General features: G+C 49.6%; 1 protein-coding gene across 1 annotated transcript in view; it reads left to right on the top strand.

Moving 5' to 3' along the window:
- cuedc1b (CUE domain containing 1b) overlaps window positions 1–27,386 on the top strand; it is a 150,203-nt gene that overhangs the window by 20,660 nt on the left and 102,157 nt on the right. The window contains exon 2 of the mRNA XM_038813108.1: window positions 731–833. The gene's annotated coding sequence lies outside the window, so the exon portion shown is untranslated. The remainder of the gene's footprint in view (window positions 1–730; window positions 834–27,386) is intronic.

Genomic DNA, 27,386 nt, shown 5'->3' on the forward strand with positions numbered 1-27,386 from the left:
CCCACACCTCCACCCTATCCCCGCAACCCAGTAATGCCACCTAACCTTTTTGGACACTAAGGGGCAATTTAGCACGGCCAATCCACTTTACCTGCACTTCTTTGGACTGTGGGAGGAAACCGGAGCACCCGGAGGAAACCCACGCAGAGACGGGGAGAACGTGCAGACCTCGCACAGATAGTCATCCGAGGCCGGAATTGAACCCGGGACACTGGAGCTGTGAAACAACTGTGCTAACCACTGTGCTTTCGTGCCGCCTAACTTGTGTCCTAACTACGGGTACATACTAACAGTTGGGACATTTAGTGATTGTTTTGGCATTCCCGTCTCTTTTAAAAGTAGTTTGGAGTTCAATGCTAGAGAGATATGGTAATAAAGAAAGTCAGTGTGGAATCTTTATCCAATGTTTTCAGAGAAGTGTGAAGCTAATCTTAGAACACGACCTTGAGTGTAACAATAAACCCTGATGACGAATTTCAGACGTGTTCGATTTTGGTTTAAAATAATTTGTATGTGACTTTCAAATGATAGCCGGGTGGAATTAGCAGGGGGAGATTATTTTAGTTTATTGTTGACGTCCCTCCATTTACATCCAGCTGACATCTTGAACTAATAATTCGCATATATGTGGAAACGTGTAAGGATTATTGGAGGAGGGGAACTCTCTCTGGCTCGTGGACTCGTTCTTGTGGTGATTTTAAATGGCCCATTTCCCCACTTCCTTTTCCAGATGTTCACTGCCTGAGTCAGCCCTGGGCGAGTCGAGGGGGAGAGAGGAAGGACGGTCCGGTGTACGTGGTGCTGTCTGACAGAATTCTAATGCTTCATTTCAGGTACATCAAGGGAAGGTGGGATCAAATTGGATTGAGCAATTTGCTGTCTGCTCTCTGACCCTGTCTCCCCGGGACAGGCATTCTTCTCGATGATTCACGGGGTGGAATGTTACAGACCCGGTCGTGGTGGGCGTGGGGGCATCAAATACAACCAGCCGTTCGAACGTCCATCGACTTTGGAGGGAATATAAAATCCTGCCGGCGCGAAATTCCGCCACCCCGGTGTTTGTATTGTTTTTCCCGCCATTTGAGACATTCCCAGTTTACGGTTTACGGTGTTGTATTTGAGATGCTGGCTTTGGGCGGGATTCTTCGGCCATTCCCGCCCGACGACCGGAAATGACCACCTGAGGTAAACGGACCCTTTACATGGTCCCCGTCCCGTCCGTGGCGATCTTGCGGCGGGCGTGGCTGAAGAATTCAGCCCTTTTGTGTGTCTCTGACCATTGGGTTGAGTTCTGGTGTGGGAGGGGGGCAGGACCAGGCTATTGAGTTGGATGATCAGCCACGGTCATAACGAATGGGGAAGTAGGCTTGAAGGGCCAAATGACCTCCTCCTGCTCCTGTTTTCTATGTTTCAATGTAACCCTCTGACCAGTGAATTGGCACTCGTTCAAAAGTGACCATCGCCTATTTTAATATAATAATAACAATCTATATTAGTGTCACAAGTAGGCTTACATTAACACTGCAATGAAGTTACTGTGAAAAACCCCTAGTCGCCGCACTCTGGCGCCTGTTCGGGTACACAGAGAGAGAATCCAGAATGTCCAATTCACCCAATAAGCACGTCTTTCGAGACTTGTGGGAGGAAACCGGAGCACCCGGAGAAAACCCACACAGACACGGGGAGAACGTGCAGACTCCGCACAGACGGTGACCCAAGCCGGGAATCGAACCTGGGACCCTGGCGCTGTGAAGCTGCAGTGCTAATCACTGTGCTACCGTGCCACCCATGATGTGCCATTAAAAAGCCCCACCAGTTTAAATAAAAGCTGAATGAGCCCAGCAAGTCTGGCAGCATCTGTGGAGAGGGAAACGAGAGTTAACGTTTCGGATCTAAATGATCCTTCTACAGAACCGTCAGATTAAACCAGTTTACAATCTCCTGAGGTGTGAACTGTGGCTCAGAGGCAGCATTCCCGAGAACAATACTGGCCATGACACTGGGGAGAAAACCCCCTGCTCTTCTTCAAAACAGCGATGTGGGACCTTTCCCTTTCATCCGGGAGAATAGATGGGCCTCTCCTCTGAAAGGTGGCACCTCCGACAATGCAGCACTCCTCCAGCACTGCACTGGCAGCGTCAGTTGTTTTTTGTGCATAAGTGTCTGGAGTGGATCTTGAACCCACGACCATTTGACAAGAGTAGCGCGAGTGCTGTCCCCACTCTGCCCCACACACACACATACACAGGAGTGCACAAAGGAAGAGAGATCCTGGCTGCTCACTGAGGCTCTAGTAAACACAGCTGTGACCGAATGCGTGCTCCTTCTCAATCAGTAAACATAGTCTAGGACGCAAAAAAACAAAATCACACTTACTGTTCAGAGGATGCCTTCACGACAGCCTCACTATAATTCACTGCCAAGCCCATACAGACCGAGCCAGGGGTAAGCCATTCAGCCCTTCGAGCCTGCTGCACCATTCAATAAGATCATGGCTGATTTGATTGTGGCCTCAACTCCACATTCTCGCCCATCCCCCGATACCCTTTGACACCCTTGATAGTCAAGAATCTATCTACCCCTCCCTTAAAAAAAAAAAAATTCATTGATCTGGCCTCCATCACACTCTGCGGAAGCGAGTTCCAAAGACTTATGAAAATCTGAGAGAAAAAATGGCTCTTCAGCTCTGTCTTAAATGGGAGACACCGTATTTTTAAACTGTCCCTTGTTTCTGGTCTCAATCACAAGGGGAAACATCCTTGCAGTTAGCACCCTGTCAAGTGCCCTCGGGATCTTGTATGTTTCAATGCGGTGGCACGGTGGTTAGCACTGCTGCCTCACAGTGCCAGGGACCCACATTCGATTCCGGTCTTGGGTGACTGTGTGGAGTTTGCACGTCCCCCCCCCCTGTGTGTGCGTGGGTTTCCTCCGGGTGCTCCAGTTTTCTCCCACAGTCCAAAGGTGCGCAGGTCAGGTGGATTGGCCATGACCAATGCGTGGATTTATGGGGATAGGGTGGACCTAGGTAGTGCTCCTTTGGAAGGTTGGTGCAGATTCGATGGGCCAAATGGCCTCCTTCTGCACTGTACGGATTCCGTGGCTTCTGTAAGATCACGTCTCATTATTCTAAACTATGGGCAGCACGGTGGCTCAGTGGATAGCACAGCAGTCTCGCGGCGCCGAGGTCCCAGGTTCGATCCCGGCTCTGGGTCACTGTCCGTGTGGAGTTTGCACATTCTCCCCGTGTTTGCGTGGGTTTCGCCCCCACAACCCAAAAATGTGCAGGTTAGGTGGATTGGCCACGCTAAATTGCCCCCTTAATTGGAAAAAATTAATTGGGTACTCTAAATTTATTTTTTAAAAAAAATTATTCTAAACTATGAATAAACTTTATTCTATGTTCTATAGTGTAGGTCAGATAGGCTTCAGATGGTTTCACGGGTCGGCGCAACATCAAGGGCCGAAGGGCCCGTACTGCGTTGTAATGTTCTATGTTCTATGTTCACATACGGCCAGCCTGTCCAATCTTTCCTCATAAGATAACCCCACTGCATACCAGGCATCCGTCTCCTCTCAGCTGCTTCTGAAGCATTTATATTATTCTTAAACAAGGAGAATAAAACTGTACATAGTACGCCAGATGAGCCCTCACCAGCATCCTGTAAAACTATAGCAAAACATCCCTGCTTTTATATTCCATTCCCATTGCAATAAATGACAACGTTCCATTTGCCTCCCGAATCACTTGCTTTACCTACATTCTAATGTCTTTGTGTTTCGTGTATCATGACATCCAGATCCCTCTGTACCACTGAGCTCTGAAACCTCTCTCCATTTTGATACTATTCTGCTTTTCTATTGTTCCTGCCAAAGTGGACAAGTTCACATTATCCCATAATATACTGTAGTCGTATAGGCCAGTGTGGCAGCCAGCTTGCGCACAGCAAGGTGCCACACACAATAACTGGATTGTATGGCCAGTTAATTTGCTTTTGCTGTTGTTAATCGAATCATAGAATTTACAGTGCAGAAGGAGGCCACTCGGCCCATCGAGACTGCACCGGCCCTTGGAAAGAGCACCCTATTAAGCCCACACCTCCACCCTAACCCCATAACCCAGTAACACCACCAAACCTTTTTTGTTTGGACACTAAGGGCAATTTAGCATGGCCACTTCGCCTAACCTGCACGTCTTTGTTTGCTGATGTTGGCCAGGACTGAATCCCCTGCTCTTCTTCAAATGACACCTTGGGATCTTTACATGTCCCCGGGCCTTTATTCAATATTTCTTCCAACGTTTGACAAGCCAGTGCTCCCTCATTGGTGGAGGTCATCCGGGGCAGAACCTCTACTCATTTCTCCACAATTCACGGTTTGCCGCTTCCCAGTCGGAGCCTCCCATTTTCGATTCCTTGCCGAACATTATCGCTTTATTTTTTCCCCTCTCGTTTTCCATCCCTTTTATCTTCTCGGTCAGTTCTTATGCCTTAGAGTTTGACCAATTCAACCTTGTTGCCTTTTCTTGATGATGTTGACAAGCGATCTCTCCTCTCCCACCCTGAGAACGTCTTCATTGTTCTTGTGTCCTCTCCAACTGACCCACTCCATCCTTCCCCAGAACCTTTCTCCCTCATTACTGCACAGAAATGTCAGCGTTTTCTAAAACTATTCACTCATTCATGGGATAGAGGTGTCCCTGCCTCAGCCAGCAGTTTTATTGTCCATCCCCAATTGCCCTTGAGAAGGTGGTGGTGAGCTGCTCGCTCGACCCGCGGCAGTCCATCTGCTGTAGGAACACCCATAGTGCTGTTAGGGAGAGAGTTCCAGGATTTTGATTCGGTGACAGTGAAGGAACGGCGATAAGGTTCCATAGAATCCCTACAGTGCGGCAGGAGGCCATTCGGCCCACCTGTGAAAGAACGCCCTACCCAGGCGTGTGGTAGTCTGCTCAATCCCCGTAACCACACCTAACCTACACACCTTCCCCGTCCATTCCAAAACTTCAGGAATTTGCATTGTGATACCTGGCCAAAGTTTTTTTTTCAAAGTGTGTATTTCTATGACATTCTCATTCCTTTCCACTTGCCCCACCTTTCCTCTCGTTACCCTCCTCGGATCAGCTATCGCAGCACAAACTACAGACATTGACCATGGGATCTTCCTGGGCTCTCTGGCTCAGCACCATACCAAGGGGCGGGATCTGTTTGTCACTCAGACAGAGCCTCCAGTCTCCAATATTGCACTTCAATTACGTCAAAAACCTATCCCAACTCTCTCTCTCTCTCTCTCTTAATAAGTGCTTTGAAGGCCTGTTCTTCCATTAATTAAAGTAAAAATGTACACTTCTTATCTTTATCTCAGGAACTTTAAATAAAGTCCGGGTGGCGGGAAGGGGAGGGGGGAAATGATCAAAAGACCTTGCAGTCGGGCGGTACAGTCATACGAACAATTAAAACAGCCACAACATGGATCACAGATCACAAAGGCCTCAATTTTTTATTTAAGAAAAAAAAAGCTAAAACGTGAAGCAGCCAACTGGCTGTGTCTCATGGGTTCAATGCAAATAATTAGAAGCAGCTTTCACGCAAAGTTTGCTTCCAACAAAAATTAAATGGGTGAAGGACGCAATTTCTTTTTTTGTGTTTCAGGAATGTATGTGTTTGATGTGAAGTTTTTTATTTCAGTGAGGAATTGTACAGACCCAGAACGTTCATAATTCAGTGCAGGTTAGGACAGGTCGGGGGCTGTTAGCGCACGAACACTCCCAAGTTCCCAAGCTAACTCGAGTTGTTTAATTTAGAGGCAAAGGTCTCTCGAGGATGGATTTTTCAATGGGGGGGGATGATTTGTGCCCACCTATTTTCATCCCACCACATCTTCATAGAATCCCTACAGTGCAGAAAAAGCCCATTGAGTCTGCACCGACCCTCTCAAAGAGCACCCCAGCTTGATCCGTTCCCCTGCCCAATCCCCATAGACCCACCTAACCTGCACATCTTTGGACTGTGGGAGGAAACTGGGGCACCCGGAGGAAACCCAAACAGACACGGGGAGAACGTGCAGACTCCACACAGACAGTCACCCGAAGCTGGAAGCGCACCCGGGTCCCTGGCACGGTGAGGCAGCAGTGATAACCATTGTGCTACCGTGCCGCCCATTTTAGACCCGTGTTGACTCTTTGCCCAGAGATCAAAGGGCACCGGCAGCCTTTTTGGTGCCAATTTTTAAATGCCCATTCTCGGGAGCATTGACGAAGTGCACAAAGTACCCAATGCACGGTCCTTAGTAGAAATTCTGGCTGATTTACTGACCCCCCTCTCCAAACCCCCCACCCCTTTCCCCAGCCAGACGATTGCTGAGGTTAATTTTAGCACTCCGTTCATTGCTGACCGTGCACGAGATCTGCGCAGAATGGGAAGTCGAGCCTGAGATCTTCCTGTTTAAATGGTTCAGTTCCTCATCGCGTGGAACGTACCCGCTGAGCTGTGTCATGGGAGAGGATTGGGGGAGGTGGGTGGTGGACAGACACTTTAGTGGTTTCACAGGCGAAGCTTTTGCTATCAGGAGGAGCTGCAGAAAATCCATTTAAGTGGCTGCCGGATATGATTGGGTCCAAATTTCCAGCAGGCCAGGCAGTCCATAGAATCCCTACAGTGCAAAAAGGAGCCATTCGGCCCATCGGGTCTGCACCGGCCCTCCGGAAGAGCACTCTATCCAGGCCCACTCCCCCCCCCCCCCCCCCCCCCCCCCCCCCCCCCCCCCCAGAACCCCACCTAATTTAGGGGGGCTGGTTTAGCACAATGGGCTAAGACAGCTGGCTTGTAATGTTGAACAAGACGACCAGCAGCACGGGTTCAATTCCCGTTCCAGCCTCCATGAACAGGCGCCGGAATGTGGCGACTAGGGGCTTCTCACAGTAACTTCATTGAAGCCTACTCGTGACAATAAGCGATTATTACTATTATAATTTTCACATCTTTGGACTGTGGGATGAAGCCGGAGCACCCGGAGGAAACCCACACAGACGTGGGGAGAAAGTGCAAACTCCACAGAGACAGTCACCCGAGGCCGGAGTCGAACCCGGGTCCCTGGCGCTGTGAGGCAGCAGTGCTAAGCACTGTGCCGCCATGTTGTTTGAACTGAAGTGGCGGAGTTGTAAGCAGTAAACCACTGCCAGCGATTCTGAGTTGTTGAGACTAGTAGACAAGAAGCATTAAACTGGTGGTTGGGCATTTTGGAGATTACCACTATGCCTATGTCGAGCACAGCAAACATGTCCATGGTCCTTGAGGTGGGGAATATCTGGGAACCTTCCCTTTTTAAGAAATGTCATCTTTAGAAGTTCCAGCCTTCTCAGCTGCTCTTCTTTGTTACTCCTCACAGAAGACATTATTTTCTGCCTTGCACACTTTTTAACGTTAGCTGGGGTGTTGTGCTGTGATTCTGTTTTTGCTGGTAGAACAATCCTGTGGTGATTTTATCCATGTTTAGTTTAGGCATCAAGTGAGCGAGGCTCGCTGCTCTCCACTGTCCTCAACCCCATAACCAATCGATAGGCAAGAGACGCTGGGGAAGTGAGGTTCTTTCACCGAGCTGGCGCCCATATGATGGGCCGAATAGCCTCCTCCTGGGCTGTATAGTTTTACAGTGGGCCAGCGGGTTGATAGTATGGTCAGGTGAGGCGCTTGGGAGGTTATTTCGCAGTTCAGCCACAAGGATGTGTCAGTATTAGTCGCACACAGTCACCTGAAAACGGTCCAATATCTACAGGAGGGCGGAAAAATTCCCCAGTGGTTTCCATTCACGATTTGGCCACTTTTGAGATGTTCCTACCTTTTCTAATCCCTTGTTTTTCATCTCCTATCCAGTTCGCTCAGCAGGGAGGGGAACTCTTCATTGTTTCCCCGATTTATATTTACATATTGAATTTAAAGATCAGGGCAAACTAAATAGGAAACCTCTTGGATGGGTTGTGCCTGTGTGAAAACAGAAACAAAAAAAATCCTGGCAATGAGCTAGAACTGTGGCACGTGATGCTCCCCAAAGGTCAGTCCCTGCATCCACAGGTTACTGAGGTCAAGTTGGACTTGTGTGTCTTTGTTCTGTTTGAATCTGGTGGTTTGAAAAGGACAATGTTTCCAGCCAGTCCCACCCTCTCCCCCCCGGTGGACAGACCCTAAGCCCAGGGCACCAAATGCCAGTAAATCCAGACGTAAAAGGAAAATATTCATTCATATAGCGCTGTTGTGACCATCAATTCACTTGGAACACGATCGGAAGTAAACTGTGGTTTTAATAGACTTACAACTGAGCCTGCCTGCGACCAGAAGAACTGAGGGCAGGCTCACACGGCTGCAGCACTTTATACTTCCGGTAGTGGGAGTGCCATGGGTGGAGCCATGGGCGGAGCCGAGGGTGGAGCCCTGTACAAGCTCCTCATCTCCCCCTGTGGGCAGAGCCGCGCAACGGCTCACAGACAGAGCCCACAAGGACACAATACAATACAGTGTGAATTACATTCACCACAAGCGCTTTCCACAGCCATTGGCTGTCTCCAAGTGCTTTACGGCCACTTCTTGGAAGGGTAGTGTAAAAGCACTCTGCAATCTCCGATCAGCACCGCTCTTGAGTGATCATGACCACATGGATCTGCGTTTTGGTGATGTTACACGAGGGATAAATGTTGACCAGGACTAACACCCCAGCACGTCTTTGAACTAGTCTTTTACGTCCACCCTGAGCAGGCATTTGGGGCCTGGCTTTAACAATTTATTGAAAAGACAGCGCCTTTGACAGTACAACACTCCCTCAGCACTGCACTAAGGTGTCAACTTTGATCTTTGTGCTCAAGTTCCGGATGGGACTTGAACCTGGAATCTTGTGATTCAGGGCCAGGGCGCGAACACCTGTGCCACAGCTACCACTTTCCTCTTTTTTTTAAATAAATTTAGATTAGCCAATTATTTTTTCCAATTAAGGGGCAATTTAGCATGGCCAATCCACCTACTCTGCACATTTTTGGGTTGTGGGGGCGAAACCCACGCAGACAGGGGGAACCACTTTCCTCTTTGATGTGTACATTAACGAGGGGGGTGTAGATTTAAACCTCACCGCCTGCAGCCTCTGCTGAGTCGCACTCTCAGTTCACCCGAGTGCCCGCTATCTTTGACGTTAGTTTGAAGAAAAAACAGTGCACCGGAAGCTGCCAGAGCGGCAGCACGGTAGCATAGTGCTTAACCCAGTTGCTTCACAGCTCCAGGGTCCCAGGTTTGATTCCCGGCTTGGGTCACTGTCTGTGTGGAGTCTGCACGTTCTCCCTGTGTCTGCTTGGGTTTCCTATGAGTGCTGCGGTTTCCTCCCACAGGTCCCGAAAGACGTGCTTGTTGGGTTCCGGTGCCAGAATGTGGTGACTAGGGGCTTTTCACAGTCACTTCATTGCAGTGTTAATGTACGCCTACTTGTGAAAATAAAGATTATTGTTATGAATAACTCTCAGGTGATGGATTGATACTGTGATTTTAAACTGCTAGTTCCTTTGTGATTAAGCCCATTTTCAGCTGAATGAATCAATCTTTATCTAGTTGTCAGTTAAATCTATCGAGGGGTATTTTTAAAGCGGACATATTTTTAATAAAAATTTTACATTTGAAAATGTTACCCAGTTGTGCGGGTTTGTGGCAGCTTTTGAGTTGGAGATATGTCGATAAGTTTGAGCGGGAACTCCAGTTTAACGAAGGCTGGAAATGAGATCAGTTTGTACCCAATTGTGTCAACTCTATCCCCACGTGGAACACTCCACCTCTCCAGCCCAGGAGCTGAGTTGGAACACTTCTGGAAGCTGTGTTTGTTGAGTTTGGACTTTGGCAGATGACATGCAATGAATTTTCTAGTGAGCCTAATCACATGGCTCAACGGGATTTTGGGAAGAGAAGGCCTCACTGTTGCAGAGTGGAGGAGTGGTCCTCTCTTGTTGGAGCGGTAGGGCTCTGCTGGCATTCGGAGTCTATGATGTGGGTCAAATGTTGGGGGACAGACTGCTCTGAAAGAATTTGAGCATTTAAACAATGGCCTCTTAAAATTGCGCTTTTTAATCCCAAAAGCAGGCATTCGAAGATGAGTGAGTTACCACCAGGTTGGCTATACCTCATCTTGGGAGTGTTCATAGAAAATCCCTACAGTGCGGAAAGAGGCCATTCAGCCCATCGGGTCGACACCCACCCTCTGAAAGAACACCCCACCCAGGCTCACTCCACCAATCCTTCCCTATAACCCCATAACCCCGTCTCACCTTTGGACACTACGGGCAATTTATCATGTCCAATCCGTCTAACCCGCACATCGTTGGACTGTGGGAGGAAACTGGAGCTCCCAGAGGAAACACGCGCAGACGCAGGGATAATGTGCAAACGCCACACACGGTTACCCAAGGCCAGAATTTAACCTAGGTCCCTGGCGCTATGAGGTAGTGGTGCTAACCCCTGTGCCACTGTGCCACCAGTGTTCAGTACTTAAGCTGGGAGGGGGTATCATTCGGCCTCGGCACTGATCTTGCAACTTCATAAGGGAAGCACGTTCACCACAGGATTAAAGAGAGGAGACTGCTTGGAAAGGAAGGGGGTTTCGGGAAGGGAGTGACTGATTTCTCTCTCTTTCCAAAACCCTGGCCTCATCTCTGTGGGGTGGGGGGGGGGGGGGGGGGGAGGGGGGGGATACTTCTTTGGGTTCAGCTTCCCTTCCTTTCAAGCATATATAACCGGTAGGAATTCTCTTTGAACAGCACAAGGAATTTCCTTTAATTTATCCTGAGCCTCCTGCCTGTCGGATTTCCTGTTGAATAATTAGAAAGGCGAAAATAGTACTTGTGTTTCTCATGTTGTGGGCTGATCTGTAATTTTCAGGTTCAGATTGTAATTAAACTCTGTGATTTATTAGGCCAGCATTTCTGGTATAAATGCAGGTTTGAAGGTGCAGCACATTTTAGGGGACGAGAATGCAGGCTGACTGGTTTTTGAAATCCGAGCAGAATGGTTTATGATAATGACGCATAAATCATAGAATTTACAATGCAGAAGGAGGCCATTCGGCCCATTGCGGTCTGCACTGGCCTTTGGAAAGAGCACCATACTTAAGCCCACACCTCCACCCTATCCCCCCAACCCAGCAACCCCACCTACCCTTTTTAGGCAATTTATCATGGCCAATCCACCTAACCCGCACATCTTTGGACGGTGGGAGGAAACCGGAGCACCCGGAGGAAACCCACGCAGACACGGGGAGAATGTGGGGACTCCGCACAGACAGCGACCCAAGCCGGGAATCGAACCTGGGACCCTGGAGCTGTGAGGCAATTGTTCTAACCACTGTGCTACCGTGCTCCCTCTAACGGGTCATTAGTTTGGCTCTGTTTGTGGGATCTTACTGTGCACAAATTGGCTGCCGCATTTCCTACGCTAGCACTACAGCTCTTTGAAGCTACTTTATTGGCTGAAAAGCTCTTTAGGGAAGTTCTGAAGTGAAAATGCTAAATAGGCGCAAACAGCTCACAACATATTTGTACCTGGCTCCCACTGTGCAATCATTTCCATATCCTCAGGGAGACTGGGAAGTTGTTTTCTGTAAGGCCATTAGGAATAAAATAGTTTGTTTTCCTTTGCCACTGTGCTGGAGTTAATGGTGAATGTGGTTTAGACAGCAGGAGGCCGTAGCAATGAGATAGATAATGGTGTAAGTGCACCTTAAAGGGATGGCAGCATGCCATCACTCAAAGGAAAGTTTGTCATGTGATCCGGTCTCCGTTTCGCTTTGGCCCACGAGCAGAACACAGCCTTAAACCCCAGTGGGAGGGACTTCCCTCGGCAAATAAAGAATTGGTGTGCGAATATTCTTCCACTTTCCTCAGTTTTAGCTCCTTTGACTGAGACGATAACTGCTGAAGTGGCCATATTCTCTTGTGTGGGAGCAGTTATTGGACATGACTGTATAAGACAGCAGGGTGCCTGTTAATGGAGGTGCCATTAATCTGACTGCTTCATTGATTTTTAACTCCATGCAGCTCAAGGTTGCATTTTCATCATTTCTAATTATTTCAGATCAAGGCACACGCACTCGTTAGAAATGCATTATATGAGCCAAAAGGTTAAAGTGAATTTCCCAAGCTGCTTCATGCAGTCGGAGAAACTGCTTGCAGGAACAGAATTGGGGGAGTTCAGTTGCAGCTAGTTTCACTGTCACACCGAGGGAGATTCCCATCTTGTGCAGGGAATTCTCTGAAGGACATTGAAGGTGCCTATATGCTCAGCCACTCTGCGTCTGCCTGTCTCTCTCTGTTTCAGTCTGTCTTCCTCTCTCTCACTTTCCTTTCTGTGTGCCTGTCCCTCTGTTTCTCACTCACTCACTCACTCAGTCACTCGCTCCCCCACTCGCTCCCCCACTCCCTCCCTTGTTGCCTGCCCAGTTGTCAGCACTCACACCTCTGTGTTGAACCTTGTGTTGCCCTATTATGTATTTTCTTTTCTGTTGTACTAAATGATCTGTTGAGCAGCTCGCAGAAAAATACTTTTCACTGTACCTCGGTGCACATGACAATAAACAAATCCAATCCAATCAGTGCTGCATGCTGCATATTTTGGATGCGGAGTTAAACTGAGACCTATCTGCCTGCTCGGGTGGATGTCAAAGATCCCACGGCACTATTCTGAAGGGGGGGGGGGGGGGGGGGGGGTTAGCCCCAGTGTCCAGACCAATAGTTATCTCTCAATCAACATCACAATAAAACAGATGATCTGATCATTATCATGTTGCTGTCTGTGGGAGCTTGCTGTGCCCGAATTGGCTGCTGCTTTTCCTACATTACAACAGTGACTACACTTCGAAAGAACTTAATTGGCTGTAAAACACTTTGAGACATTGGGTGACTGTGAAAGGCTCTATATAAATGCCAATCTTTCTCTGCCTCTGTTTCTCTCTCTGTCTCTGTTTCTTTCTCTCCCTCCCCCGAGGTTGGGACTTTGCAGTGGACTTCACTAATGTTTCCAACTGGTTCTGTTAAAAGAGTTCCACAACACGCAAGGCTGAGCCTGCATTTCTCCCAGGGCCGGTTCGCAAGGTTTTCCAGCACTTGAAGCTGTGTTAAGTTTGTTGTATAACTCCGTCATGAAGCCTATCAAAGGCTGCTGGGAAATACTGCCATGTGGACTCTGCAGGGTAGGGCAGCTCTGAAGTCGGGGCCTGCTCTGCATTTGCTTGCCTTTCTGTGGAGGATCATGCGTGGTGGCGGAAACCGGATTGATTTCCGTTCCTGTCGCGGCGTTTTGGGCAATTTGGTTCGCGGATGTTGGAAGCAAATCCTCCGCAGGTTGGCCCTATGTTGTCGTGCGGCACGATGCTCCTTGTCGATAACCTCGCCCGATCGCCGAGTTAACTTCCAATGGTATCACTTTTGTTAATGTGTTTCCTTTATTTTATAAGCTGCTTTGTAGACGGTTGGTGTGGCTCCTTTGAGCGAAGGCAATTTTCATGTGGTTCAGTGATCTGTTGCCCTGACAGATGCCGAGACTCACGGGTAAAGGGTTTCCCATATGTTCACCGCGGGAGAGATGGGTCGTGAGGAGTGCTGCTATTTGTGTTGTGTACGGCACTGAGGAAGACGACACACGCTCAAACTGCAGGCAGCCAATATTGAACCACTTTACATTACACCTCCCCAGCAGAGAGGGCAGTATAACAAAATGCTCGGCTATTGCAGTGTACTGCACTGCAATTCACCTGTGGTGGGGATTTACCCACTAGAAAAATGGCTGACCGTCTCTTGTGGGAAAGTATGACTGCTTCGTTCTGCGCTCCCAAGCTTTACGTTTCCCTGATACTTTTACTGTTTGATTCCACATTTATTGTATAAATGGTAGTATTTGGGAAGAAGTGCTTCAGTTAAAGTGACAGTGACATGTTTTTCACCTGAGCTTCAGGGAGCCCATACCCTTCAACTCTGGCCCTCTTGTGACCAAGAAAGGGACTCGGGGCATTCAAATACACTGGGGTCCCCATCGCCCTGCATCACTCACTGACCAGCCTTACCGGTGCCATTGGAGTGATGGTGAGCAAATCCGGATTGGAAGCAGTGCCTGGTTTATTGCTCTCTCCCCACCCCCCACCAGCAGCCAGAGGGAACGTCACCCCTGAGCTCGGCAAATTTGGCGGGCACAGAAAAATCTGTGGCCTTTGCCGGACCTGGTTATGGTAGTTCACATTTAAAAATTTTTTTTTTTTTTAATTTAGCAATTCTTTATTTTTTTCCAATTAAGGGGAAATTTAGCGTGGCCAACCCACCTACCCTGCATATCTTTTGGGTTGTGGGGGTGAAACCCACGCAGACACGGGGAGAATGTGCAAACTCCTCACGGCCGGTGACCCAGAGCTGGGATAGAACCCGGGTCCTCGGCGCCGTGAGGTCTAGCCACTGTGCCGCGCCCCCCACATTTTCTTTTCCTGTTGGATTTCCCTGCCTATTTGCCCCTCGCAGGTTCTTTCCAAGGGGGGGGGGGGGGGTTTCCACAGGCGCCCTGGCTGTTTTTTAAATTTTGGTGTCCACTTGGGCGCTCGCTGCCCATGGTGCTGCTGGTCCCTGTGCTGCTGTTTGCTGTCCCAGTTGACGCTACCATTCAGCACCTGGACCGATGCTCGGTGTCCACAGTGGCTGGTCAGTGTCCCCAGTTGCTGATGGAACTAACCAGAGGAAGCATTCCCCTTGCCCTCCCCTGTGATCCCCTGAGGCTGACTGCTTTATATTGGAAATGAGAGTGATTTCTGGGTAGTAACTGAGCCTGCAGATTCAGATAAAACATTGCTGCCAGAATCTTACCGGACATGTTACAGCCTCACGTTCACTAGCTCTTAACAACAGCTAACACGACAAGTTACATTTATATAGCACCTTTAACGTGTTGAAAAGCCTCAAGGCGCTTCACAGGACCGTTCTAAAACAAAGCTGGACCCTGGAGCCACATTAGGGAATGTTAGGTCTGATGACCAAATGCTTGGTTAAAGAACCAAGTTTTAAGGAGCGTCTTAAAGGTGGAGGGGTGAAGGGAGGGCATTGCAGGGCTTGGGGCCTTAGGTAGCTGAAGGCAGTTTTTGAGGAGTGCAGATATCTTGGAGGGTTGTGGATGGTGTGGGGTGGAGGGAGCTACGAGTTTGGAGGGGGCTGGCGGGGTGGGTGGGGGTGGGGGGGGTTGGTGGGAGCTTGGTGGTGGGGGGTGAGGGGCTGGAGCAGGGTGTGGGGCTGGGATGGAAAGGATTGTGGGGCAGGGTTGGGGTTGGACTGGGTTGTGGGGCTGCGGGTTGTTGGATTGTCGGGCTAGGGGTGTGTGGGTTGGAAGGGGCTGGTGGGGTGGGTGGGGGGGGGGGGGTTGGTGGGTGCTTGGTGGGGGGGTGAGGGGCTGGGGCAAGGTGTGGGGCTGGGACGTGGGGTTGGACTGGGTTGTGGGGCTGCGGGTTGTTGGATTGTGGGGCAGGGGTGGGGTTGGAGGGGGTTGTGGAGCTGGGGGATGTGTGGGGCTGGGGGTGTTTGTAGGGTTGCAGGGAGTTACGGGGGTGGGGGGGGGGGTTTGTGGGTCTGGGGCATGTTTTTGGCTGGGGAGTGTGGTGTGGGTTGTGGCTGGGGAGTGTGGTGTGGGTTGTGGCTGGGAGAGCAGGGATGTGGAGCTGGAGGGTTGCGGGGATGGGGAGTTGTGGAGCGGAGGGGGGGGGTTGAGGTCATGGGTGAGGGGCGGGGTGATTTGAAAACGATGATGAGAATTCTAAAATCAAGGTGCTCCTTGATTGTGAGCCAGTGTAATTCAGCGAGCCAAGGGATGGGAAGAGAGTGGGATTGGCCTTGAGCCACCACAAATTGGCAGAGATGTGGGTGAGCTGAGGTTTTCAGAGGGTAGAAGGTGGAAGAGCAGCCATTGGAATGGTCTAATCTGAAGGTTGCCAAGGCATGAGTGAGGGTCTCAGGAGCTGACGGGCTGGAGTTGGGCGATGGTACAAACGTGGGTGGGAAAATATTAAGTGAAGCTGCAAATCTGAGGTTGGAAACTGGTCTCGGGATCAAATGTGACACCAAAGTTACGAGCAGACTCTCCACAACAACCCCCTGGGGTTTCCTCTGTCGAACAAATCTTGGCCGTGTGAACAATCACACACAAAATGGACGGATTATTACAGGGTAGGCAACTGCTGATGGTTAATCCATTTCATGTGAAGTAGGCACAGCACTCCCGGGAGTTAGGAATTATTTTAAATTTTGAGTATTGATCGTTGAATTGACCTTTGCACTCGATGAGTTGACGCGACAGTTCCTGAGGCTTCAGGAATCTCATTACCAAGGCCGATTATCTAGATTTATTTCTGGTGTTCAGGATGGTAGATGAAGGTAAGGATCGATGCAGCGAGTGTAGGTAGTGTTATTAGGCATTGCAAACAACTAAGCTGATGTTCCTCGCAACGCAATTTAACGCAACGCAACGCAACGTAGTGCAAGGTTAATGGGGGGATTGTTGGGTTACGGGTATACGGGTTACGTGGGTTTAAGTAGGGTGATCATTGCTCGGCACAACATCGAGGGCCGAAGGGCCTGTTCTGTGCTGTACTGTTCTATAAGCCATCATTTCTATGTCCACCTCAACCGTACCAGCCCTCAGACTTTGGGGGGGGGGGGGGCACTACAAATGGGGGGTGCCTATCTCCATCACACTAAGCATCTCCGCCACTTCTTTCACTGTCTTCTGCACCAGTCATGGCTCAGTTGGTAGCCTTCTTGCCTCTGTATCTCAAGGTTTCAGGCTCGAGATCCACTCCTTGAACGTAAGACTCGAGGCCGACACTCCAGTTCAGTGCTGCACTGTCAGAGACGGTGACATTCAGAGGAGACGTTGAACCAAGGCCCCATGTGCCTGCTCAGGTGCATGTGAAGATCCCATGGCTCCATACTGAAGAAAAGCTGAGGTGATGTAAAAACGCACTTTCAGAGACGTCATTAATGAACAACGAGGGATTTATTTTATGATCTTCAAGAGCAGCAGTATGTTTGCAGCTAATTCTAAAACACCTCTGCCGAGGAGAACTCCTCCCCGTGGAGTGATTCCAAACTCCCAGACCAGGTGACCCTTACTCTGCTGTGTTGCCCTTAAATTGACAAACATCACAGGCAGTGTACCCTGATCAATATTCGTCCCTCGACCAACAGCACAAAAACATTTTTATCTGTTTATGATCACATTGCTGTCAGTGGGAGCTGTGTGCTAATTGGATACCCTGGCCGGGATTCTTCCACACCGCAATTGTGCCCGGGGGCGGAGAATGGGGCGTCGGACCGGCGATAGGGTCCAACACCTTCCCACGATTCTCCGGTGGCCGGGGAATCGCTGGCAGTTGCGCGCGCAGTCGACGCAGCACCGGTCGGGGGCCGTTGAAATGGCCCCCCGCGGCGATTCTCCGCGGACAACCGGCCGAGTTCCCACCGGCGTGGTTCACGTATGGTTCCACCCGGCAGGAGCTCGGAGTCGCGGCTGCGGTGGCCGCCGTGGGGGGGGGGGGAATCCGTCACCGGGGGGGGGGCCTCCACGACGGCCAGGCCCTGTGATCGGGGCCACCGATCGGCAAGCGCGCGCGATCTGGGGGTGGCCTCCTTCTTCGGCGTCAACCCGTGTGACCTGTGTGGGTCCGCCATATTGCGCGGGTCTGCCGTGCAGCCCCGCGGCTGGAAGTGCAGGGTCCCGTATCGGCAGCCGGAGCTGCGTGGAGCACTCTGGGGCCCTGCAAGCACCCTTAAAAACGGAGAATCACTCCAGACTTCCTAGAAAAAAAGTCCGGAGTGATTCACGCCCGTTTTCCCGCAGGCGTAGGGACATCACCCCGTTATTAGAGAGTCCCGCCCCCCTGTTTCCCAGATATAACTGTGGCTACACGTGGAAAAAGTACTTCATTGACAGTGAACTGTTTTGATAATCCCCAGTGTTTGTCTCTCATGAATGAATGTCTCCACCCCTGCTGCACAAATCCGCAAACCCCACCCTGTGCCTCCATGTAGCTGCTTCATTCCAAATTTCCTCATCTTTTCTGCTGCATTTTGCCCTTTGGAGAAGTTTCCAGGAGTTTCCTATAGTCGGAATAGTGTCTTCATCCATGTTTGGGTCAGCATGGTTCTAATCCAACTACCGCCCTTTATTGCAGGGCCTTGCAAGACGGAACTCAACATAATCATAGAATCATAGAATTTACAGTGCAGAAGGAGGCCATTCGGCCCATCGAGTTAGACCAATTCATCCCACTGTCCCCGGGTCTCACATCATCAAAATCATCAATTTATTTACTGCACAGTTGGGCCTTTACGTTACATACAGCTTTGACAAAGAGTCATCGGACTCGAAACGTTGGCTATTTTCTCTCCCTACAGATGCCGCCAGACCTGCTGAGATTTTCCAGCATTTTCTCTTTCGTTACGTTACATACAAACTGGGCAGACTATTTAAAGGAGTCTGCAGTCCTTGCCTTGACGCCCTGCAGTTTCTTGAAGTGAAAAAGGTCTCTGGTGAGTTGTGAATAATCGTTGCGCTCCAATTTCGTCTTTGATCCTTGCCTTCCGTCCCTCAAAGTCTGTTTCCTTTTAACCCTCCTTTTCCGTTGTCCACTGTTACCCCCACCCCGTTGTTCGAAAGGCTTCCTGTGAGCCCCTCAGCCCTTCGCCCGTGCCGTTGTCAACCTTTCGACTTGACCGTTCCAATGGTCTCCTGGCCGACCTCCCATCACCACCCTCCACAAACCCGAGGTCATCCAAGACGCCGCTGCCCGTGTCACACACTCCAGCCCTGGGCGTGCTGATCCCCATTGGCTCCTGGTCTGGCAACGCCTTGAATGTTAAAATTCTCATTCTTGTTTTTAAAGCCGTCACCACTCCCTATTTCTGTAACTGTGGTGAACCTCTGTGTGCACCAGTATTAGGGGATGTAAGGTAGGGCCTGCACCACAGGTTCGCCGGTAGCCCCTGCCGGCTAGCTCCGCCCACAAGGAGCCGTATAAATATGCGTGTCCTCCTCCTGATCAGCCATTTCGCCAGCTGCAGTAGGAGGCCACGCATCTGACTGTAATAAAGCCTCAGTGGTACCAATCTGAGTCTTTCGTGCAATTGATCGTGGATCAGTAACCTCATCCAGCCCTACAAGATTCGGAGATGTCTGTTCTCCTCTAGTTTTGGCCTGTTGAGCACCCGGGGTTTATTCACCCCTTTGACGAAAGCTCCAAAGTCTGTGGGGTAGTATGACTAGAGGTACTACGGTACCTGGGAGCGCTGAGCCACCATTGGTGGAGAAGACTCGCTGCTCATTGGCCCAAGGGTTTGTATTTCATTGGTCAGAGTGTAAGGTAGCTCCGCCCATTGGGGCGGAGTATAAGAGCCCGTGTTTCCCAGCAGCCTGCCTTTTCTGTACTCGAGCTGCTGGGGAAACATCTTGTCGATGAAAGCCTTCAATTTGGACTACATCCTCGTTTCAGTAGTTATTGATTGCGCATCAGTCTGGAACCCCCTGCCAAAACCTCACCTCTGTGGTTGTCCTCTCTCCAATTTTAAGATATGTCTGAAAACCCATGCATGTCACCTATCCTGTGTGGCTCAGTATTGAATTTTAATGTTTCAGTGAAGTGTTTTAGGGCGTCCAGTTTCAGGGTCTGGATGCGCAGTGATTAAATGGCAGTGAGGCCTGGAGTTTTGGGCCTATTTTATTTGGATGAGCTCTGGTCTTTCCTTGAGCTGCACAGGCCTGATGTGCTCAGTGGTTGCCGAGCGGCTACTTGGGACGCGGACAATGGAGGCCATTTCTTTCAGATCTGCTAATATCGAAACTAATTATTTTACTGCTCAGCCTGGCTCTAACTGTAGCAGTAGCGTGGTAACCATAGCGACGGTATTAGCATTGTTGAATTTACGTGGTTCTGAGAGCAGAACATTTGGTGACAAAATGGGTTGATGAGCCTTTCAAAACTTGACTTTGATGTGTATGAGCGGATCTAGGGCACCCCCAGTAATCCTCTACTGACACGTTGCCATTTATGGAGCTGTTCCTCATTGCATTGTTACCATTTCTAGCTGGTTTGATTTGAGCCTCCAGCATTGGCTCCAGTATATCATGGCCTGGATTTCAACTTGTCCTTCGGTGCATTCGCCCGTGTATCCAGGAAATTAAATGTGAAAAAGAGGATTTGGATGATGGAGTGGTTTTGAACACTGTCCTTTCACACCCGGGAACTGGATACATAAACTGCCCAAAGTGTTGGAATACGAGGCTTCCCTGTGCTAAGCATCGAAAGCAAAGCTTGCCGTTGAGATTTCATTATAAGGATCGACTTCAAAAATTAATTTCATATGAACTGTGAAAAAACACCCAGCAACCAATTGGAGACATTTGTGTTATGGATGTTTCCACACTTGGCTTGTGATCTGGAGAACGCTCTGGGCTGTATAACACTTGGTTGATGGAATAGTGGCTACATGTCCCTCTCCCTCTCTCTCCCTCTCTCCCCCCTCTCTCTCTCCGTCCTTTTCTCTCTCTCACCCCCCTCTCTCTTTCTCCCTGTCCCTCTCTGTTTAATGATGGGAGTGTTTGAGGTGATATTGTGGGCCTTGGCTATTCTATCTATTCTATTCTTGGCTTTTCTCTCTCTCTCTCTCCCTCTCTCTCTCTCTCTCTCTCTATCCTCTCTCTCTCACCCCCTCCCTCTCTCTCAACCCCCCCCCCCTCCTCCCTCTCTCTCTGTCTCCCTCTCTCCCCCCTCTCACTCTTTCTCTTTCTCCCTCTCTCCCCCCTCTCAATCTTTCTCTTTCTCCCTCTCTCCCCCCCCCCCCCCCCCCCCCCCCCCCAACACTCTCTCCCCCTCTCTCTCTGTTTAACGATGGGAGTGTTTGAGGTGATGTTGTGGGCCTTGGCTATTCTATCTGCCAGCCTGGGAAGATGATGAACAGCAAGTGGTTCCAAAAAAGATACTAATTGAGACCCGGGTAACAAAAATGAAACCCCCCTGTAGGGTAGGGGCTGGGGACGGGTGGTGGTAGGTGGAGGGCTGGGGTTAATGAGTAAACCTAGGCATCAAAATAGGCCATTTGCCCCAACCAGCCTCTGGCATTTGCCTGACACATGAGTGAGTAAGTCGAAACATATTGACTAACCCGCTTCCATTCGTTTCAGCACTTGTTTCTTCATCCACTTACCAATATAATAATGGTGAATATTAACACAGTTTCTGCCTCGACCCCTGACCCTGGAAGAGGATTACACAGCCTCACAACTCTGTGGATTTAAGCTTTTCTGTTCTAACTCTCGTTCTAAACCGATGGCCATTGGGTTTTAACTGCACAATCGTTGGGAGCAGTCTGCTGCATCTACCTTGTAAAAGAGTCCTAGACTTTACCAGAGCTGGCCATTCGGCCCATCGAGTCCATGCCGGCTCTCTGGAGAGAATTCTAGTCAGTCCAGTTCCTCCTGTTATATCTCTGTAGCCCTGAAAGTACTTAATTAATTTCCTTTTGAAAATATTCATCGTCTCCACTTCCAATCCCCTTGTAGGTTTGTGGTCATTATTACCCACTACAAAACTCACATCCCCCTGTACCTCTTGCCCAGAACCATAAATCTGGGCCCACTAGTCATTGTACCATCAGCTGCTGGGAACCGCTTATCTTTGTCACCCTTATCTATACCTGCGTTAATTTAGAGTACCCAATTATGTTTTTTTCCTATTAAGGGGAAATTCACCTACCCTGCACATCTTTTGGGTTGTGGGGGTGAGACCCACGCAGACACGGGGAGAATGTGCAAACTCCACACAGCAAGTGACCCGGGGCTGGGATTGAACCCGGGTCCTCAGCGCCGTGATGCAGCAGTGCCAACCACTGCGCTAGCGTGCTGCCTTAAGCCTGTCTTAATCGTGTACACCTCTATCAAATCTCCCCTCAATATCCTTTGCCCAAAGGAGAATGGCCCCAGCTTCTTCAACCTCACCATGAAGATTCTAAAATTCCTCATCCCTTGAACCATTCTGATAAATCACCTCTGCGCCCTCTCAAGAATCCTCACCTCCTTCCTAAAGTGTGGTGACCAGAACTGGACAATGTAACCGTAGCAATGAGTGAGGATCTCAAGGTTGGGTGCCTAGTCAATGTTGAATGGACAGATCAGGAAGAGTGCCATATATGACCTCTCATTGCTGTGGTATATTATGGGCATTCGTTTGGACGTTGGATGATTTTAAGAGTAGGCTTGGCACTGATGCCTGCATCATCAAATCGGCACATTTGCAGATAAGGAATGGATACTGGTGTGAGGTTCAGGAACTTTGCCACTACCTGCCGAATTGTTCACTCTGACCAGTGCCTTCTGCAGAGGAAGTGAGAAATATGGGAAGAAAATTAGAAGGAGAAATAGAACTTAACTGCGAAGACAATCTACTTTAAATTTTAGCTCCCATTGTTAATTATGCTTCATGAATCTGTTGCTATAAATTCGCAGTCTTCTTAATTTGTAACTGATTGTATAGAAGATTCACTTGCTGTGAGACTGAAGCACTTTTGAGTGGTAGAATTGCAAAATCACAATCACAGAATTTACAGTGCAGAAAGAGGCCATTCGGCCCATCGAGTCTGCACCGGTCCTTGGAAAGAGCACCCTACCTAAGCCCACACCTCCACCCTATCCCCACCATACCTTTTTTGAACACGATAGGGCAATTTATCATGGCCAATCCACCGACCTCTGCACATCTTTGGACTGTGGGAGGAAACTGGAGCACCCGGAGGAAACCCACGCAGACAAGGGGGGAACGTGCAGACTCCGCACAGACAGTGACCCAAGCCGGGAATCGAACCTGGGACCCTGCCACTGTGAAGCCATTCTGCTAACCACTATGCTGCCCTAAAACCAATACAATTTGAAGTATGAAATGTACAGTGGCTGATGGGATTGTTGGGGATTTGGTATGGTCCCGGTGTGCGATAATTGTCCTCAATGCACAGTCTCTGCCAGCACAGAGCAACAACAATGGAAGTTGATGGGAGCCTGGACTCTGGAGTTTAGGAGTCCCGATCCTCAACTTCCAATTTCGATTGAATCTCTTGAAAGGTTTGCTCTATCTGCGAGGTGGCTGAATGGAAGTGCTCCACATTTTGTGAAATCTTCTTTGTGAGCCATCTTCCTGTTTGCAAAAATGATGAGAGTTGGTACAGTTACAGCACCCAAGCAGACCAAGGCAGGCCAGCAAGCGCGGGTTCAATTCCCGTACCAGCCTCCCCAAGCAGGCGCCGGAATGTGGCGACTAGGAGCTTTCCGCAGTAACTTCATTTGAAGCCTACTTGTGACAATAAGCGATTTTCATTTCATTTTTCAAAGATGTGCGGGGTAGATGGATTGGCCACGCTAAATTACCCCTTCGTTGGGGAAAAAAATGAATTGGATATTCTAAATTTATTTTTTTTAAAATTCTGATCCTAGGGGCGGAATTCTCCGCTCCTGTGAAAAGTCGGGAAGGTCGTCGTGAACTCGGCTGAGTTTCACAACGGCCTTGGAGGCCGCTCCTCTCACCTTATTCACCCCCACCCGGGGGGCTAGGAGCGGCGCTCCGTAACTCTCGGTCGCCGGGCCTTGAGAATGACGCGCGGCTGACGTCACGACGGCTGACGGCTCAAACCAGCGCGTGCACGGTTGCCATCTTCCCCTCCGGTGCCCCGCAAGACGTGGTGGCTTGATCTTGCGGGGCGGCGGAGGGGAAAGAGTACGTCGCTTTGAGACGCCGGCCCGACGATCGGTAGGCACAGATCGCGGGCCAGTCCCCTCCCGAGCACGGCCGTGGTGCTCACTCCCCTCTCTGCCCCCCACAAGCTTCAAACGGGCATTTGGCGCCCATGTACACGACGGCAGCGACAAGGTGTGGTTGCCGCTGTCGTGAACCTGTCGCGAACGGCAGGCCGCTCGGCCCATCCGGGCCGGAGAATCGCCGGTCGCCGTGAAAAATGGCGAGCGGCGATTCTTCCGAGCGGGGGGTGGGAGAATCGCGGGGGACACCAGGGGGGCGTGTCGTGAGTCTCCCGGCCCTCCCACCCGGCGTGGGGAGCGGAGAATCACGCCCGAGGTTCTGGGAAGTGAGATTTCACATCTCACTTGTTTAGCGAGTGTATTATTTTCTCTTTGTGGATTCTGGGCGGATATCTCTCATTGTGATCAGTATATACCTCTCTGGTGTCAGTCTGCCAGGGGTGTGTGTGTGTGTGTGTGTGTGTGTGTGTACAGAGCTATCTCTATGCTATTGTCTCTTGTATTTCCAGACTTATCTTTATATCTTTGTCTCTTTTTTCACCTGCATTCACATTGGTCTATTTCTTATATTTGTAGATTTCTGACACACTCCTTCTCTGATATATCTGCATTAAGCTCTCACCCTCCACTGTATGTCTCTGTCTCTCTCTCCCTCTTACACACACACAAATCTGGATCATTTTGGGCCTTGTGCAAGAGAGGTGAGTAAAGCACGTGTCCAGGTAACCGGCTGGCACAGATTCACAGGGCACCCACCCTCTGATAGCTAAGCCAATGTGGCTGCTTTTCATCCATCTGCCCCTGAGTATCTGGAGACTATTTGACTAGGACACTCTGGCCTGTTCCTGTCTTTCCCCACCCCACCCTGCCTTTCCCGACTTCCATGTCTATCCATTTCCAGTGGACAGGTGATTGTGAGCGGAAACTCTTTCTAAACCCAAGGGTGTAGTGGCTCCTACCGCTCTCCTGACCAAGTTCAGTACAGAGCAGTGTGACTGTGGGGCCTTCCTAAGGCTCAGTTATTCACTGGATTAGCTCCACTGAATGTTCAGGGGAAACCACAAAAATCTTTCAGTTCCGTGCTGAGTAACATCACTCGGACGGAAAGCACCAGATGATTTTAAAACATTTTTTTTTTGAACATCCATGTGTTTCATCTAGTGAATTCCTGATCTCTGTGCCGCATTTGCTTGCGGCTGTTTGTGTTTGCCTTGCACCCTTGGACAGAGCTGTACGATTGTATTCATTGGAATTTAGAAGAGCGAGAGGGGATCTCATAGAAACTGAGAAAAGTTCGAACAGGATTAGACAGGGTAGATTCCGAAAGAATGTTCCCGATGGTGGGGGAGTCCAGAACGCAGGGGGGCATAGTTTGAGGATAAGGGGGGAAATCGTTTAGGACTGAGGTGAGGAGAAATCTCTTCACCCAGAGAGTGGTGAATCTGTGGAATTCGCTACCACAGAAAGTAGTTGAGGCCAAAACGTTGTGTAATTTCAAGAAGGAATTAGTTATGGCTCTTGGGGGTAAAGAGATCAAGGGGTATGGGGGGGGGGGAAGGCAGAATCAGGGTATTGAACATGACGATCAGCCATAATGAATGGCAGAGCAGGCTCGAAGGGCCGAATGGCCTCCCCCTGCTTCTATTTTCCATGTTACACAGTGTGTGGGGGGGGGGGGGGAGCCTTTGATTCCCACCTGGGGCTGATCACCTCTTTTCTCCACCAGAATGCTACACATGGCCTGGCCCCTCCCTATCTCGGCAATCTCCTCCAACCCCTCGCTTTCTCCTTCAAGACCCTCTTTTAAAACCTCCCTCATTGGCCAAACATTTGGTCACCTGACCTAGTAATTCCTCACGTGGCTCGGGGTCGTATTTTGTTTTGTAACACTCCTGCGAAGCACCGTGGCACATTTTATTACGTCAAGTGCGCTATATGAATACATTGTTGTCGGTGGACTAATGGTTGTTGTGTTAAGTATTCTGGGATAACACAGGCTGCAACTTGATGCAGCTTTGACCAAAAGGTGCTCCAGACTTTGAAGTAAGTTCAATGTGATTTATTGAGCCATTAGCACAGTTCTCTATGAGTTTGACTCTCCTGCTAATCTTGCTATAGTAACTCAGTCTAACTAACCAGTCTGCTCTAAGCCATGCGGTGGGTGTGATGCTTCTGATCTGCCCCTGTCCTTCTCTCTAAGTGTCGCTTGTGGAAAGAGACGGAGCATGTGTGCCCTGTCCTTGTATATGGGTTGTGTAATGCCCCCTTATGGTAGTGTCACCTCTGGGTGTCTTGACTGCCCATTGGTCGTGTCCTATTCTATGTGTTCATGAGCTGTATGTCTGTATGTCAGGTCTTTGGTGCTCCCTCTAGTGTTTACTTAGTCGTAGTGTATTTACATTAACCCCTTGTGTCTTTACGATGATGCATATCACCACAATGGTTACATTACAGATTTAGCCATCCAGATGCCTGGATTAATAGCGCCAGTTCAAAACTTGGCCTGGCACTTCACAGGTTTTTCTTAAAGGAAAGTCTGGAAATAATATCGACGGGAAAACCAAACCGGTTTGCTTTTTAGCAAGGAAACCTTCTATCCTTGTCCAACCTGATCTATATCTGACTTCTTGTGAACATTGGCAGCATTTGTTTTCAGAATCGCGGGAAAGTGATGGGCTGTTGATTACAGAGCAAATAAACTCTCCCCGGTCATCCCAGTGAGGGACGGGCTCTCCACTAGTGCTCTGGATGTATCCCAGATGTACCATTGTTGTTGACAAGGCAGCATGTTTACAAACTCTCATCTCCAGGGCTGTACATCCCATGTATATAGATGTAAACATGTAAGAAATAAAAGATTTAGGCCATATGGCACCGCGGGCCTTCTCTGCCAGTTGGTCATGGCTGATGACCGCCCTCCACTTGCCCGCTCTATCCCCATATCCTTTGATTCCCTTTGTGCCCAGAAAATTCTATAGATGTCTGCCGTGAGTATGCTCATCAGCTAAATTCCATAGCCCTCTGCAGCAGAGAATTCCAAAGATTCTTTTTTTTAAAAATGTATTTTATTACAAACATGTATCAAAGCAGGTTACAGCAAATAAACACACCAGGAAACATACTTCCCAACACTTAACTATACAGTCTGTCCCGATTTTTCCCCTCTTTCACCCCCCCTCCCTCTCCCCCGCTGAGCCCCTTAACTCATACTTTATCTTCTCCAACCGCAGGAAGTCGTACAGGTCACCCAACCATGCTGCTACCCCCGGTGCCGATGCCGACCGCCACTCCAGTAAAATTTGTCGCTGTGCAATCAGACAGGGGAAGGCCAAGACATCAGCCGTCCTCTCCATGAGCTCCGGCTTCTCTGAAACCCCAAATATCGCCACCAGAGGGTCCGGGTCCACCTCCTCCTCCACTATCCTGGCTAAGACCACGAACATTTCCGCCCAGAATCTTCCCAATTTTTCACAACGCCAAAACATGTGCGCGAGATTCGCTGGTCCCCGCCCACACCTCTCACACTCATCTGCTACCCACTGAAAGAACCCA

Source organism: Scyliorhinus canicula, chromosome 12 (assembly GCF_902713615.1).
Source record: "Scyliorhinus canicula chromosome 12, sScyCan1.1, whole genome shotgun sequence".
Classification (NCBI taxonomy): domain Eukaryota; kingdom Metazoa; phylum Chordata; class Chondrichthyes; order Carcharhiniformes; family Scyliorhinidae; genus Scyliorhinus; species Scyliorhinus canicula.